At 44.4% G+C, this 14,979-nt stretch overlaps 1 long non-coding RNA gene across 1 annotated transcript in view; it reads left to right on the forward strand.

The window, feature by feature from the left end:
- Positions 1-14,979, forward strand: part of LOC144299500 (uncharacterized) — a 53,776-nt gene extending 38,797 nt beyond the window's left edge. Inside the window, exon 3 of the long non-coding RNA XR_013366208.1 lies at positions 12,320-14,979. This is a non-coding gene — a long non-coding RNA (uncharacterized LOC144299500). The remainder of the gene's footprint in view (positions 1-12,319) is intronic.

The following is a 14,979-nucleotide window of genomic DNA, read 5'->3' on the forward strand; positions in this document are numbered from 1 at the left end:
CTCTCTCCACGGGAAAGTGAGGACTTAGCTTTCTTTCCTTTCTGCATCCCCACGGCTTCTGCCTTTAAACATGACACCCTCCCCCTCCCCCAGATCCTTTGTAATTTCTGTTGGATCAATATTCAGTGTTTGTATTACCCTAACTGTAAATGGGGTGCATTGCTGACTCTGCAGTTGATTCAGATTGCTTTCCCCTTTTGCAACACCTTCCCTTTTCCCTCAAGTTAATAATTGCCTGTTTTCCCCTTGGCTTTGTGATCTGCGCGCTTGCCCCAGACTCAATCCCCAGCTCTTTGCCAGTTGTCTAAATCTCCTTTCAAGGTATTCAGACCCATCAGGGAGGCTATCTCAAGTTTCCCTTTCAGAAGGAGTCTCTCCCAGATCAGGCTGAGTGTTTCTGCAGGAATTGCTTTGTGGAAGATGCACCACCACCCTGGGAAGTAGGTACTATCATCATTTGTCATCTGGGGAAAGTGGCTCCCAGAGAGGTCATTTGGGTCATAAAATCATACAACAGTATGTGGAGGAGTCAGGACTTGACCAGGGGAGTGCACGTTCCCATGGCTCTGGGATTCCTCACATTGGAGAAGGCCACTCCAGAGGATAGCCCCGTGAAATGCCTCCTGTAACCGGACTGTACGCTGCCTCCATGAAGCCACAGCAGTGCATTCATGTTGGTATCTGCAGCACAGCTCACAGGGACAGACTCTGAGGACTGTGGAATGAATAAGTAAAGAACTTCTAGAGGCAGTGGGAGGAGGACCCAGTGCTCCTGGGCAAGGGATCAGAGGAGCTGGGGGTTTGGTTGCCTAAGGGTAACCATGAGCTACTTTACTCAGCCTGTCTAAACTTTAGTCTTGTCATCTGGAAAGTGGAGCTGAGAATATAAGCTTCATGGGGCTGTTTGCGGGCAGCCAGAGGAAGCTAGTAAACTGCAGATTCTTAGGAACCTATAAGACACTATACAGGTGATGCACTGACACAGCAGTCACTGTGGGGGAGCAGTTTCTGCAAAGCTCCTCCCTTCCTCCCTCCCTTGTCTGTCCCTCCTTCCTCCCTTCCCTCCTTCCCTCCTTTCTCACCTCCTCCTCCCTCCCTCCTTCCTTTCTTCCTTTCAAGTGAAACATGGCATAGTTAATTTAGAAGAGAGAAAGAAATGCCTTTCAGTTGAGAAAAAGTCCAAGCTAGTTTAATATGATAAAATATTTATACTAATGTGTCATAAAAATTGATTCACCCTCTCTTGCCTGGTATCATTAATGGGTAGATGTGTAACATCTTATTTTCTTGCCATCTCTCTCTCTTTCTCTTCCAGCAGTGCACAGTTTCAAATGACTATGAGGAAACTATTTTTCATGAATAACAGTAATAATAATAGGTATTTATTTAATTCTATGTGCCAGTAGTACTGCAAACCCTTATAGGTCTTAACTCATTTGACTCTTAACACACCCCAAGGAGGTAGGTACTTGCATTCATCCCATTGGACAGATGAGGGGACTGAGGCACACACTGGTCACTGGTTCAGACTTGTCCATTCTGACTTCAGAGCCTTGCTTCTGACCACTCCCACCATTTCTGTGTGCTGTGCCAAGCCAGCCTCGCAAGTCTCAAATAGAGGCAGTGTCATGGTTCTTTGCACTGGGGAAAGCCCCTAGTACAGACACTCCCTCACTTTCCATGGCTCAACTTAGGATTTTTCAACTTTATGATGGCACAAAAGCGATACACATTCAGTTGAAATTGTACTTTGAATTTTGGACTTGGATCTTTTCCCAGGCTGGCGATCTGTGGGACTGTATACTCTTGTGCTGTGGGGCAGCAGCAGGCAGCCACGGCTCCCAGGCAGCCACATGATCAGGAGGGCAAACGGCCCATGACACTTAAAGCTATTCTGTGTCTCGCTTTCAGTACAGTGTTCAGTAAATTACATGAGCTAGTCAACACTTTATTGTAAAACAGGGTTTGTGTTAGATGATTTTGCCCAACTACAGACTAATGTGAGCATTCTGAGCATGTGTAAGGGAGGCGAGGCTAAGCTGTGATGCTCAGTAGGTTAAGAATATTAAATTTCTGGCTGAAAATAGTTTCAACTTATGATGGTTTATTAGGATGTAATCCCATAGTATGTCCAGGAAGATCGTATTTGGTCTTTTCAGTTTGCAGTGAATAGATGTACCAATCACTCTGAATTTCTGCAGGTCAGATTTTAGGTAGTCACAGAGGGTCGGGGCAGGTGTGGAAAAATGGTGGCATTCCACTTCTAGCAGGCTTTCAGGTCCTGGGAATGCAGCACTGGCTCCCTGCAGGAGTGGAGGGAGGAGCCTCCTGAGGAGGGGGTGGGACAGCCCCTCCCAGTAAACCAGGTTTGCATCTGAAGACCCTGAAGGCTTTTCTGACTCCCTGGCCTCCCTTTCTCTGCCCTGCAGCTCCAGGGTGAGTTGTTCTTAACGGTGACATGCATGATGCCCCCAAGCTTTTCAGATTTGGACTCTTGTGGAGAAGAGCATGTGATGGGCTCCCAGCCCACAGCTGCCCCGAGGGCCAGCACACACATACAGAGATCCATACACATAGACACACAGAGACACCTTCAGAGGCACACATTTGCAGACACACACGGAGATATACCTTCACAGACACACACATACAGACAGACCCAGACACACAGAGATATACCTTCACAGATGTACATATACGCCAACACACAGAGACATACACAGAGACACAACATGGATACACACCAGGCACATTCACACAGGCCTATTCAGAGACACACATAGACACATACATATATTCATACAGACACAGAGACACACACACACAGACATACATTCACACACACACCAGGGCATACACACATGCACAAACACATGCAGGCACACACACACACACACACACACACACAGACACACACACCCCTCTGCCATGCTTCCATTCATTGTTTCTTTGTTGCAACACCCCTAGTTTCTGGTCCTGCAACAAATGGCTGTTGGATGAATAGTGCACAAATGATTCCATTATTCTCTTCTTACCCCGTTCCTGAGTATTTTGGTATTTGGCATTTGGGCTGGCCTAAAGACACCTTGGAAAAGAGAACTAGAAGCAAATCTCCTCCTGCGTATTCTCCCTCATTCCTCACAATCCTCGGGTGTGTCCATTTCCACTTTCAGTGGTTTTTAATTTTTTGCAAGCCCTGATGAAGGTCATAGACCCACTTCTCTAGTATGTAGACATCTGCACATTCAAACAATATGCTGACTATAATTTCTGGGGATCCTTCCATCCCATTAATGAGTCTCTAAGGCATGCATAGGACCCCTGTGAAGGACCTTGGGGTTATAGGGTTAGGGAGACCCAGGGCAAGGAATTACCTTGCCGGGGATCATGAATGATAGAGTTGGAACCAAGACCTAGTTGTCTGGGTCTCAAGCTTAGGGGACCCTCTCACCATCCTGTGTTGATGAATGAATACCATGTAATTAGTTGATACAATAAACAATTAAATCAGACATTCTTCTCAGTCTTCTTCATCCATCAAACCCTCAGCACAGGCAGCTCTGTCAGGTGCTCAAATGCCAGTGGTTTCTGGAGTACAGCATTCTTCCTTGTAGTTTGCTATTTTCCTGATGATTATAAATGGGATTGATTACAGCAGAGTCCTGTTGGCTGTTCCACTGAGCGTCTGTCTGCCACATAATTGAGAAAACTCATGCTCAAGCTTGCAAACTGGGGTCAGGAGAGCACCCCAATAAAGACTATTCATCCCAACTGTTGTGACCTGCCATGTTCAGAACTCTGGGACAGAGACATGCAGTCAGCTCATTTTTCAATGTTTCATATGTCACTTAATGGCTCTGCCACTTCCCCAATTTCCCAAGCCAGAACCCAAGATATGACCTGACATATCCCTCTTGTCATCCCCCTCAGTCTGACCTGACAGGACTTGTCCAATCTATTCACTTCTGTCATCTTTGCTGCCGCCACTTTTACAAGCCGGGCCACCATTATTTTAGCCTGGGGAATGGCCACAACTACCACAAGGTGGGTGACTTGCTGAGACATTAGCTAGGGACTACTTTTCTATTCAACTTTGCCATCCTCTGTTTGAACCAGAACTGTGGTGTGTTAGTCAAGATAGGCAATGCTCTGCTGCTATAACAGAAGACCAGTGGGTTCAAAACAGAGACCTACTTTGCACTCATGCAAAGTTGGCTGCAGTCATGGTGATGCTCTGGGGCTGCTGTCCTCCTGGCGGCTTTGATCTTATGAATCTTTCATATCAAGCACAAGAAAACATGCTTCTATAACTGCTGCAGGAGGAGATTCCTCTGTAGCAAAAACATGCTTTCTCAGGAGTGCCAGGTGTCACTCCCGCTCCCATCTTACCGGCCCTAGGTAGTTGTAGAGTCACATTTAATTCACAGGAGCAAAGGAACAATGAAAGAAGCAGAACTGGAAATATCTGCAAGCAGCACTCCCATCCTTACCCCAGGGAGTGGGTTGTGGAATCGGAGCTGATAATAAGGGTGATGGTTTATCACCTCTTGAATCCAAATTTGGACCTAGCTGTGAGGCAGAAGGATTCAGGAAATCAGCGTTAACCAGATCCAGTTCCCCTCCTTCTATCTAAGGGTGAGTTTGAAGAGGAGGAAGAGAGAGAATTTTACATAAGTGTGCTCACTCTACCTCCTTGGGTTGAATTCTTGGGGTAACACTCTAAGTACAGGGATCTGAGGGTGAAGAGACACCTGTGTCTTGTTTGTGCCTGCTGCGACTCTGATAATCAGCAGCTGTGTTTTGTTCAGTGGCAAGAGAGCTAAAGGTCAGGGGTGGCTGGGAGGAGTGCTGGGCAGAGGGAAGCTTGACAAAAGCAGGGGATTGTGTGTGGCCCCAGGAAAGGGGGATGGTAAGGGAGTCAGCCCAGAGGAGGGATGGAGGGAGGAAGGGCTGGGCCCAAGATGATGTAACTTGTGCAGCAGAGGATGCATTGATGAACTAAATAGCTGAGGACCAGAAGAGGCTGCAAGACCAAAGGTCAGTGCAGGAGGGAAGACGAGTTCAAGAACAGAAGTGGCAAGTTATATCTAGGACAGAAATGGGTACTGGGCAGAGGCAAATACAGATCAAATGGAGCAGCCTCTTCTTTACCAAGACCACCAGGGCTGCAGTGTGTATGAGCTCCCTGACATGTGCCAGGATGGAGGAGGGTGAGGAGGGAGGGAGGAGAGTAAACACTCAACTATGTAGGAGTAGTAACCTGCAGGTTTACTCGGAAGGCCTGAGACTGTTTCCTACATGAGGTTGAACAGAGACCAGGTGTCAAACTGAGCCAGGTTCTAGAAAATAGAGTTGTTCTCTCGGTGGACAATTGAGCCTGTTTTGGGGACCTCGTTCATGCTACACCAGTGCCACTCAAAACTGTCATCTAGGTACTAGTGACAGTCAGCAAACTCTTACTGGTTCACAATAAGTCAAGAAATCAGAAGTGGTTTATGACTTCTATAGCAATTTGATGCTGCTGTGACATCCAAGCGAATTTTTGTTGTATTTTACAAAAGCATAGATTTATGATGGATTGAAGGAAAAGTAGTTGTTCCCTGCAGATCATCTGCAAAGCACTGTTCGAGGTTCCTAAATGGCTTTTCTCATTTCACATAGGTCCCTTCCTAATCTGTTTTCCTCAGTGTTCTTCCTAGAATGCAAACAGGATCCTGACGTGCCTTTGTCTACAATCTTCCAATGATTTTTTGCAAGCTCTTTTGCATAAAGACCAGCTTCTTTACAAAGCCTGTGAAGCTGTGCATCACTGGATCCCTGCTTGCCTCCCTAGCCTCCTCCTCTCTGCTCCCACACCCTTCTCTGCTTGCTGGCCATGCTTCCTTTTATAGATCTCATGAATTCCAAGCTCCTTCTGACCTCAGGGACTTTGCTTGTGCTATGTTCATCCACCTGGCACGCTTTCCCCTCTGTCTTGGTGGAGTTGACTCCTATTCTGCCTTCAGATCACAGCTCAAGAATAATCACCTCCTTAGAGAGGCCTTCTTGACTCCTGGGCTAGTGGAGGCTCTGCTTCTTGCCTTAGTAACACCACTTGCTTATTTGAATGTACCCATAAGTGACTTGATCTTCGCCTGCCTTCCCATAGGTCTGTGAACTCCCAAGAGGGCAGAGAGCTCACCTCCTCACATACCACCCTATTCCACAGGCCTAGGTCAGCTCTAGGTCCTCAGTAAATACTTGTTGAATGAATGGGTGAATGAATGAATGAATACAACTTTCAGTACTTGTGGGAAAGGATTTGAAATTGTGAAGTGTGTCCTTTGGGTGCCAGCCCTTTATTTCATAAAGCAGTTCCCATGCCTCCTTCCTCTGCCCAGAACCTGGCAGCCTGTCCTGAGCTCCTGCTGATAAATCATTTTATTGGCACAGCTGGACAGGAAAGGACAGAGTGAGTAATGGGAGTCGGGCACCGTGTCGTGGACAAAGGCCTGAGTTGACATGGTAACAACAGGCAGACCGATGTGGCCTGGGCAGTAGTCGGGGCCCTGGACATGTCTGAGAACAGGCCCTGGGCCATTTTTCCTCTGTGCTGGGGAGCGTGAAAAGGCCAGGGATGGGAAGTGTAGAGGGGCTGTGGACTCCCGATTTTCACTGTTGCAGGATGGGCTGGAAGTCCTGCAATTTTGGACATAAGAATGCCTTTTAATATATATTTTGATGTATAAAATATATTTATATACTATTAATTAAGATACTATTTTATATTACACTATATTTTTAAATTGCAAAAGTAATTTGGCACTTTTAACAGGACCCATAATGGGTAGCTATGTGTGTATTGGACATAGAGACTTAGGAACTTGGCTGGGTTCAAAACCTGACTCCATCGTCATTCAGTTTGGAGAACATGGACAAGTCATTTAATCTCTGTGTGCTTTTGTTTCCTCATAGGCAAACCAGGGATAAAGATGGCACGAGGCATGTCAGGCACTTAGCATACAGTAAACAGTAATGTCTGGGTTTGTAAGAACAGCCAAACAATTTTAAGATTTTATTTATTTATTCATGAGAGACACAGAGAGAGAGAGGCAGAGACACAGGCAAGCTCCATGCAGCGAGCCTGATGTGCGAATTGATCCCGGGATTCCAGGATCAAGCACTGGGCCAAAGGCAGACGGTAAACCACTGAGCCACCCAGTCATCCCCAACAGCCAAACAATTTAGAAGTGAATAAAGAGCAAGTCAAGTCTGTATCTCCCAGCCCACTTTCCAGATGTAAATTCACCTAGCAGTGTCTGTCTAGGTATTTAAACCTCTGCAGACATACGTAGATCAGGACTGGGTTGAGGCTAAGGCAAGCAAGGTATTGGGGTGCACAGTATAAGGATGTGCTCACTCTCAGGTCTGCATTTCATGGACCTGAGAGTGAGTGTATCCTCAAATGGCACACTCTAGTGCCTCACTTGCCTCACCCTAGCCAGACCCTGACATAGGTAAGGAGGACATTTCTGCTTCTGATAATGGCAGACAAGGTAATTTAGACCAGTCCCCCCACTAGGCAGATAAATATATAATTTATATATGTATAATATATATATGTATACATACACACACACAGTGCTTCAAGACATTATAGGGCTAAGACATAGTAAAAATAGACCAGAATCTGGGGAGGCTGGAGTTCTAGGGAGATGACCAGTATCTGGCAATTCCAGGTGTGATAAGCAGCAAAGAGGCTCTGTGTGAATTTTAGCAGCCTCGTAGGGTCAGGGCACAGGGATTGGAATTCTGTACTTGTCCGGGGAAGAGAGCCTTGGTGAACCCTCCTTAATTTTGAACAGAATCCCAAAGGGCTGCACCCTAGTAGTAAAGGTGAAATGAAAATAGACAGGCTCTTGCAGGGATGGTAGTTCAGCAACTGCTCATCTCAATCCCTGCATTTGTATCGAGGTGACCCCAGACTGCTGGTTCCTACGGAAAACTGGAAGAAGCAAATATAAATTATCCTTGGAGAAAAATAACATCATCCTAAGGCCTCAGATTATTTTCACAAACAGGTTTACAAATGCAGTTTCTGGCATCCAATAAAACCATAATCAGGCACATGAAGAGATGAGCAAACTAAATAACAACTAGCGGAAACAGCAAATGAAACAGACCCCCAGAACCTCCAAATATTGAAGTTATCAGACACACTTGAGAATAGCTCTGCTTACTATGCATGTGACGAGTCAGAAGAAAATACTGTGAATCAAGAATAGGAAGACAAAAGGATGGTGTGTTCGGGAGAGAAGGAAGATGAGAAGATCGAACTGGAGTCCCAAGGACAGAGAAAGAGAATGTGGCAGAAGGAGATATTTGTTGAGATAGTGACAAAGACCTTCCCCAAAACTGATGAAAGGTATCAAGCCATCATAAGATGCCCTACAGACCCTACGCAGGATAAATATAAAAAAAAAAAAAATCAATACCGAGGCACATTCTAGAAAATTTATAGGAAACCAAAGCACAGAGAAAATCTCTGACCTCAGGATGGGCAAAAAGTACCCCCCCATCATCTCACACTGTAGGGAGGGTTAGGGGTCACCTGTCATTACTCACCATGCTGTAGGTCTGTCTTCTTTTATAGACTGGGAGAGTTGGGGGGTTGTGGGGTCAGGTTGTACTTCTCTCAGTGAGCCTCTGAGGTGGGTGTCTGACCTCAGAGTTCAGTGGCTCGTCTTAAAACATGAGGTTCTCAAGATTTCTTTGGTATCTGCTGAAATCATGGCTGCCATTTTGTTCATTCATTTATTCATTCAGTATATATTTATGGAGGACCTACTATGTGCGAGGCCCTAGACACACATTAGCAAACAAAATAGACTGAAATCTTTGTCTTCATGGCACTTACTTTCTAATAAGGTTAGACAACAATAAACACAAGAAATAAGCTGTTCTGTATCTTGGATGATTATGAGTGCCAGAGGGAAAAGTAAACAGGGAAGGGAGTGTTGCAATTTTATTTTACTGAGAAGATAACATTTGAGCAAGGGAATGAACTGGGCAGATATCTGGGGGAAAATCGTTGTTCCTACATTTTGTTCTGTTCTAAGTGTAGTTTGATTAAATATTACAAATCACAGATGAATACAGGAGTTAAAAGAGAGGAGTTGTTTCCATGAACATTATGTTAAATGCTTTGAAAAGGCTTGAAAAGTTGAGTTGCAAAGAAATGCTGTGAAACCAGGGGATGAAAACTAAGAGATTAGGAAAACTAAAAAAAAAAAAGAAAGAAAAAAAAAAGAAAATCACAAAAATCTAGAAGCATGCAGCAGTTTACTTTTCACATGTGCCTTCTTTAAAGTCCACCACTCCAAACAGATTGAAATTGGCTATCAGAAGTAATATATTACAGTTGTGATTTATGGCAAAAAAAGGGAAGGGAATTCCATTAAGACTCCAGCGCTCCAAGACAAGACCTCTCCTACTTCAAAAGATTGGCGAACAAATGACATTGCTTTGTTTGAGGTTAAACTAAAACACATAAGCTATGAATGCATTATGTTTTATGATTCTTAACTTTGGCTTTCTTGAATAACCCACCAAGTACCATTTCTGATGCTGGAAGTAAGCCAGTTTGTTGAACATCAGTGAACAGAAAGCTATTTTTCTGAAATCCAGTATGTCCAATTGGCATTCTTTCTGCTTGCCTAAATCCATCCAATTCTTTCTTGGAGATCACGGCAGAGAACAGGCAGGAGACAGAGGGAAACTATGAGACAAAGGCGATGGTGGGAAGTAGATGAACCAAATTCAGGAGACCTAGCCTGAGTTCAGATCATAACTTACCCTGAGAACTTGAGGAAGTCGTTTTATCTCTTAGAACCTCTCTCTCTTGGGGTGCCTGGATGGCTCAGTGGTTGAGTGTCTGCCTTCAGCTCAGGTCATGATCCCAGGGTCCTGGGATTGAGTCCCACATTGGGCTCCCTGCAGGAAGCCTACTTCCCCCTCTGCCTATGTCTCTGCTTCTCTGTCTGTGTCTCTCATGAATAAATAAATTAAGAATCTTAAAAAAACTCAAACCTCTCTCTTTATCTGTGACATGGACACAATAATAGACCCTATCTTATAGAGTTCTTGTAAGGATTAAATGAGATTGGTGCATTTCAGGTGCTTTGTACACTGCCTGGCATATCAGAAGTGTTCAAGAGTGAGATGACTATAATTTTACTCTGGACATGCATTGAAACTCAAATTGCTATAACTGCCTTTGGTGGGAGTTCATCACTCAGAGAACCTGGAGCAGACAAACTGGATCAGGCTCAAAGGGGAAGAGTGCCCTCCACCACTGGAGCAGAGTAAGCTCTAGGAGTTGACAGAGAAGCATTGACTTCAGTGCTAGATATAATGGTGGTTTGTGGGCTCTGACAGTCCCATGTGATCTTCAGCCAGAAGATCCTCATTTTGAACAAAGAACGGTCATTTCCAAACTTTGTAGTTCCTGGATGGGATTGGAATGTGGTGAGCAGAAGGCCCCCAACACCAGGACTTTGCAGGTGGACCCGTGAAGTTGGCACCATCTCCAGATGTACCATTTTGGATTCTGAAAGGTGGATAGAGAGCTCACATGCATGATGTTGAGGTCTTGGGTGCATCTCCTCTGGATCCCTCAGACTCCCCTGTGGTCTGTCATCATCACAGGATGACATCACAGGATGTCATTTTCATAGGATGCCCTCTTACTTAGCCATTCCCCAGACTTGGATCTGCAGAGTTCCTTGAGATGCTAATGCACATTTTGTGTTAAAAGGTACCTGTGCCATATAAATCTGGGAAATACATGCTATAGTGGTGATGACAAATGGCTTATATATCTGGAGAGGAGGTAACTCATGTATGCCAGGAACCCTACTAAATATTTTACAGAGTTTGTCTCACTTAATTCTTTCTATGTCTTCATAAAGTAGGTACTATTATAATCCCCATTTCACCTGTGAGGAAATGAAGCATGGAGAAGTGATACTAAGACTAGTTTTACAAAAAAGGCAAGTGGAAGAACAAGGCTTTGAACCCAGGTCTTTCAACTCCAAAGTTGCTGTTCTTAACTTAATAGAATGAAGAGTTTTTTTTTCTGATCCATGACTTATAGTCGGTGATCAGGAAATGTATCCAATATCCCATCTGGGAGTATTTTGAGCAGAGCTGAGACCTTTGTTTTTCAAACTCAGAAGGATGATATAAAGATAAATGCAAAGCATTTAGAGGTATCTTCTATTTGAAAGGATAACAACTGTTTCCATCTTCAGAGTCAACCTGTGCCCTCTCTTCAATATTCAGTCCACCATTATCATACAAAAGGTTCTACAAGTCCTGCAGTAAAGAAACCTCTTTATCTTTCTTTAACCCAGTTTGTCCTGCCCTATTTTTTTCTCCAGAATCCTTTCTTTGCTTCCTATTTTCTTTCAGAACATACATTAACATCCATAGGAAGAGTATTCCATGAAACACAGTTGGAGTAATTCCCCTTGTAGGAGAAGCATTTAAGTCTGTGTGTAATTTATTCCCCAAATGAGTAAAAAAAAAAAACCCCAACAACCCTAAAAAACCAAAACCAAAAAACCCTGAACTACCCCATTTCATCGTGCATCCTTTGCTGGTAAGGAATAGGGCAAAAGTTCTTTCTTTAAATAAAGGGCAACATAAAATAAATGCAGACATACTTAGGAAAATCTTCTAAAAGATATTGTTCTAGGGATTAGCTACTTGGAATTTCACAATAGGGAGGCCTTTGGAAGGAAATGGCAAATCATGATTTATTAATGTACCCTAAAATTTTCAATGTGTCATAAAGGGAAACTTGACAAGAGGGAACCTCTTAAGAGTCTTGGATGACATTTGCTTGAAATTGGCTTATGGTATTTTCATATCTCCTTTGCAGACCTAGTCCTGGATGACTACATGAGTAATATCTTCCTTTTGAAAGCTTTTCATTCTTTATATCGTTTTCTTAGTCCTTGGCAAGATTGCATAGGGGGCTGTATTCATTTCTAATCCATGGAAAAGAAAGCAGGTCTCTCCCTGAGACTCCAACCTCTGTGAAGCATGCAAGATAATGATAGTGTCAAACACTTATACAGACTTTAAATAGCTATCAATGTAAATATAAAACTGTAAGGCACATGAATAAAAGCTCTTTGAATGCTCCAGAAGGGAAGGTAAGCTTCAGTGAACTTTTGCAAGTACTCAAAAGATACAGCCAGAATTATTGGATTTATTGGGAAGCAGTATGGCAGGAGTATTGGCTGATCACCAAATTTGTTTCCTTTCTTTCTAGGCTCACAGACCACATTTCCCAGCCTCCCTTGCACTAGGCATCACCATGTGACTGAGGTGTAGCCAATGGAATGTAAACAGAAATGATGTGGCCTGCCCCCTATGCTGCCCATAAAAACCTCCCACCCACAATCCTCCTTGTTCTTTTCCCACCTTGTTAATCTTGGAGGCCATTCCGTTTTTGAAGATGGTGAAACCAGAAGATATAAAGTTCTGGGTTCTTGAGTTACTGTTTGGTAAGAGCTACCCTGCTGTTTGGGAAAACTGCTTTGGAATGTCACACATGTGAAAAACATAAATTTCTATCACTTTTGAGTCAACACACCTGTTGGGTGTAGTTTGCTGTCATGGCTGGAAGTCTGGATAGGGAGTTTTCACTTGGTAGTGATTGGTTCTAGTGTTGCTGTGAGATAGCATTGGGTCGCTGAAAGACTATAAGCTGTAAAATGAGACACATGTGGCATAAAGCTTTGCCTCTGCCATTCACTCAGTTGTTTGACCTTGGGCAGCTCAATCTCTATCAACTTAGTGTTTTGCCTTTAGCAAATTACAATAATATTTCCCCTGCAGGCTTGGTTTGGAAGTTAAAGAAATCATATTTAAGGTGTCTGGCACAGCGATGGGCACATAGTAGGTGCTGATTCAGTGGAAGCTGTTGTTATTGACTTTTCCAATCACTTTAAAAATATATATTTATTTATTTTTATTTAAGAGAGAGAGAGAGAGAGGGAAAGAGAGAGTATGAGCAGGGCGAGGGGCAGTGGGAGAGGGAGACAAGCTGAGCCCGACACACGGCTCAATCCCAGGACTATAAGATCATGACCTGAGCTGAAATCAAGAGTTGGACACTTAACTGACTGAGCCACCAGGTGCCCCTCCAATCACTTTTTAAAGAATTCTATTCTCCTGGATGGGCTCAATGATAGTGAGGATAGGAGGAGCAGGAGCCAATGGTGCTGAAGGCATCCAGGATGGTATAGGAGCCAGTTATGCAGGCCACACTTGAGGTGGTGCAGAAACAGGACTAGGGAGAGGGGGAAGGCAGAAAAGGTGAGGTGCCACCAGCAAGACTGGAGGGTGGATAAAAGTACAGAGGGCAGAGAAAGAGGACTCCCAGTTCTAAAGCTCATCAGCTTGGACAGATGAACAGATGCATGTTTTGCTTTTTTTTTTTTTGCATCAACAAATAAAAATAGGCAGGTCCATGTTGGGCCAGAGAAGACTGGGAACTTCCTGGAAACAGAAGGTGTTCCGGCAGCTGCTCGGAAACATTCCTTAAAGTCCCTGTCCTGAGGCAGACTAACCAGAGACAATTGGCTTTCCTTAGCATAGCCATTAACCGAGGAAATGAATGAAGAAGCCCCCACAGACAATGAGGATAACCTGGGTCTATTAGGAGAAGTAACAGTGAGAGAGAGTCAGCACCCCCTTCATCAGGGATGACCTGTGTTTCCTCCAGCAACCTGAGTTTATTAGGAGGACACCTGTTTAGACAATTATCATCCAGTATATCAGGAGGGGGGCTCACTAGCCTGGTTAGTGGCCAGACACATTCTGCAAGAGGCCCTTAGGTTGGGCCTAATTTAGGGTCCTGAATGCCTGAACACAGGTACCTCCATCCATTTGCCCTGCAGAAGAGATCTGATAAAACATATTGAAGCTTAATGTCCCATTAATGGGTCATTTTTCCTCAACTCCTAAGAGTACTGAGGCCATTCAGTGTTACAGAAGATCAGCCTTTTCTTAAATCTTGCAATCCAAATCATTTACAGTAGGTTAAAAGGCATCCAAGGGACATTCCTTGGGGGCTGAGAGAAGGAGATCCCATGCTCCTAGAAAAGTAGAGAAGGTCCATTACAAAAAAAATCCGCCCCCCCCCCAACTATTGAGTGGTGTCCCTCGTAGGATGTGTCAGAAGTTCCTAGTGTCCAAACAAATGGAGGTGTCCCTCAAATGAAATTGCTGTGAACACTACCTTGCCCTGTAGTAGGGATTGCCCCCCGTTCCCCTCCTGCCCTGCTTCTCCATTGCATTCTAGACTACAAATGGGTGCCAGTGAATGGACTGATATACCATGCCATGCCGAACATGCCATTTTTAATCCAGGGAAAACACTAGAAAAGTTTTACAAGGGGAAATTACTCCATGTTGTAATTTAAGTAGTAGGAGATGTTGACAAAGAGTAGTAAACTTAGAAATCCATCCTGGTCTAAGTGACATTCTAACACATGTAGTCTTTTACAGCTGCCTTCCCTAGGAAAGGGTCCCTGTTGGGTTTTAATTCAGTCGGGTACTGGTTTCCACTAGCTCCAAGCAGAGGCTTTATGGCTAGAAGTGGCTAGACCAGAGATATGGAGGAGATCACATTAGACCAATGACAAAGAAACCTAACACAGGAGTCTTAAGATTGACAGCTGTCCTGGTAACTTAGGTGGGTGTCCCATGTCTAGGATAGCCAGCTTTGTATAAGGACAAAAATGAAGAAAGGGCATCAAGTTTCTGTGTCTTTGGGACACCTGGGTGGCTCAGCAGTTGAGTGTCTGCCTTTGGCTCAGGGCATGATCCTGGAGTCCTGGGATCAAATCCCACGTTGGGCTCCCTGCATGGAGGCTGCTTCTCCCTTTGCTTGTGTCTCTGACTTCCCCCCGCCCCCCCCCCCCC

This window comes from Canis aureus, chromosome 27 (genome assembly GCF_053574225.1).
Source record: "Canis aureus isolate CA01 chromosome 27, VMU_Caureus_v.1.0, whole genome shotgun sequence".
NCBI classification, from domain to species: Eukaryota; Metazoa; Chordata; class Mammalia; order Carnivora; family Canidae; genus Canis; species Canis aureus.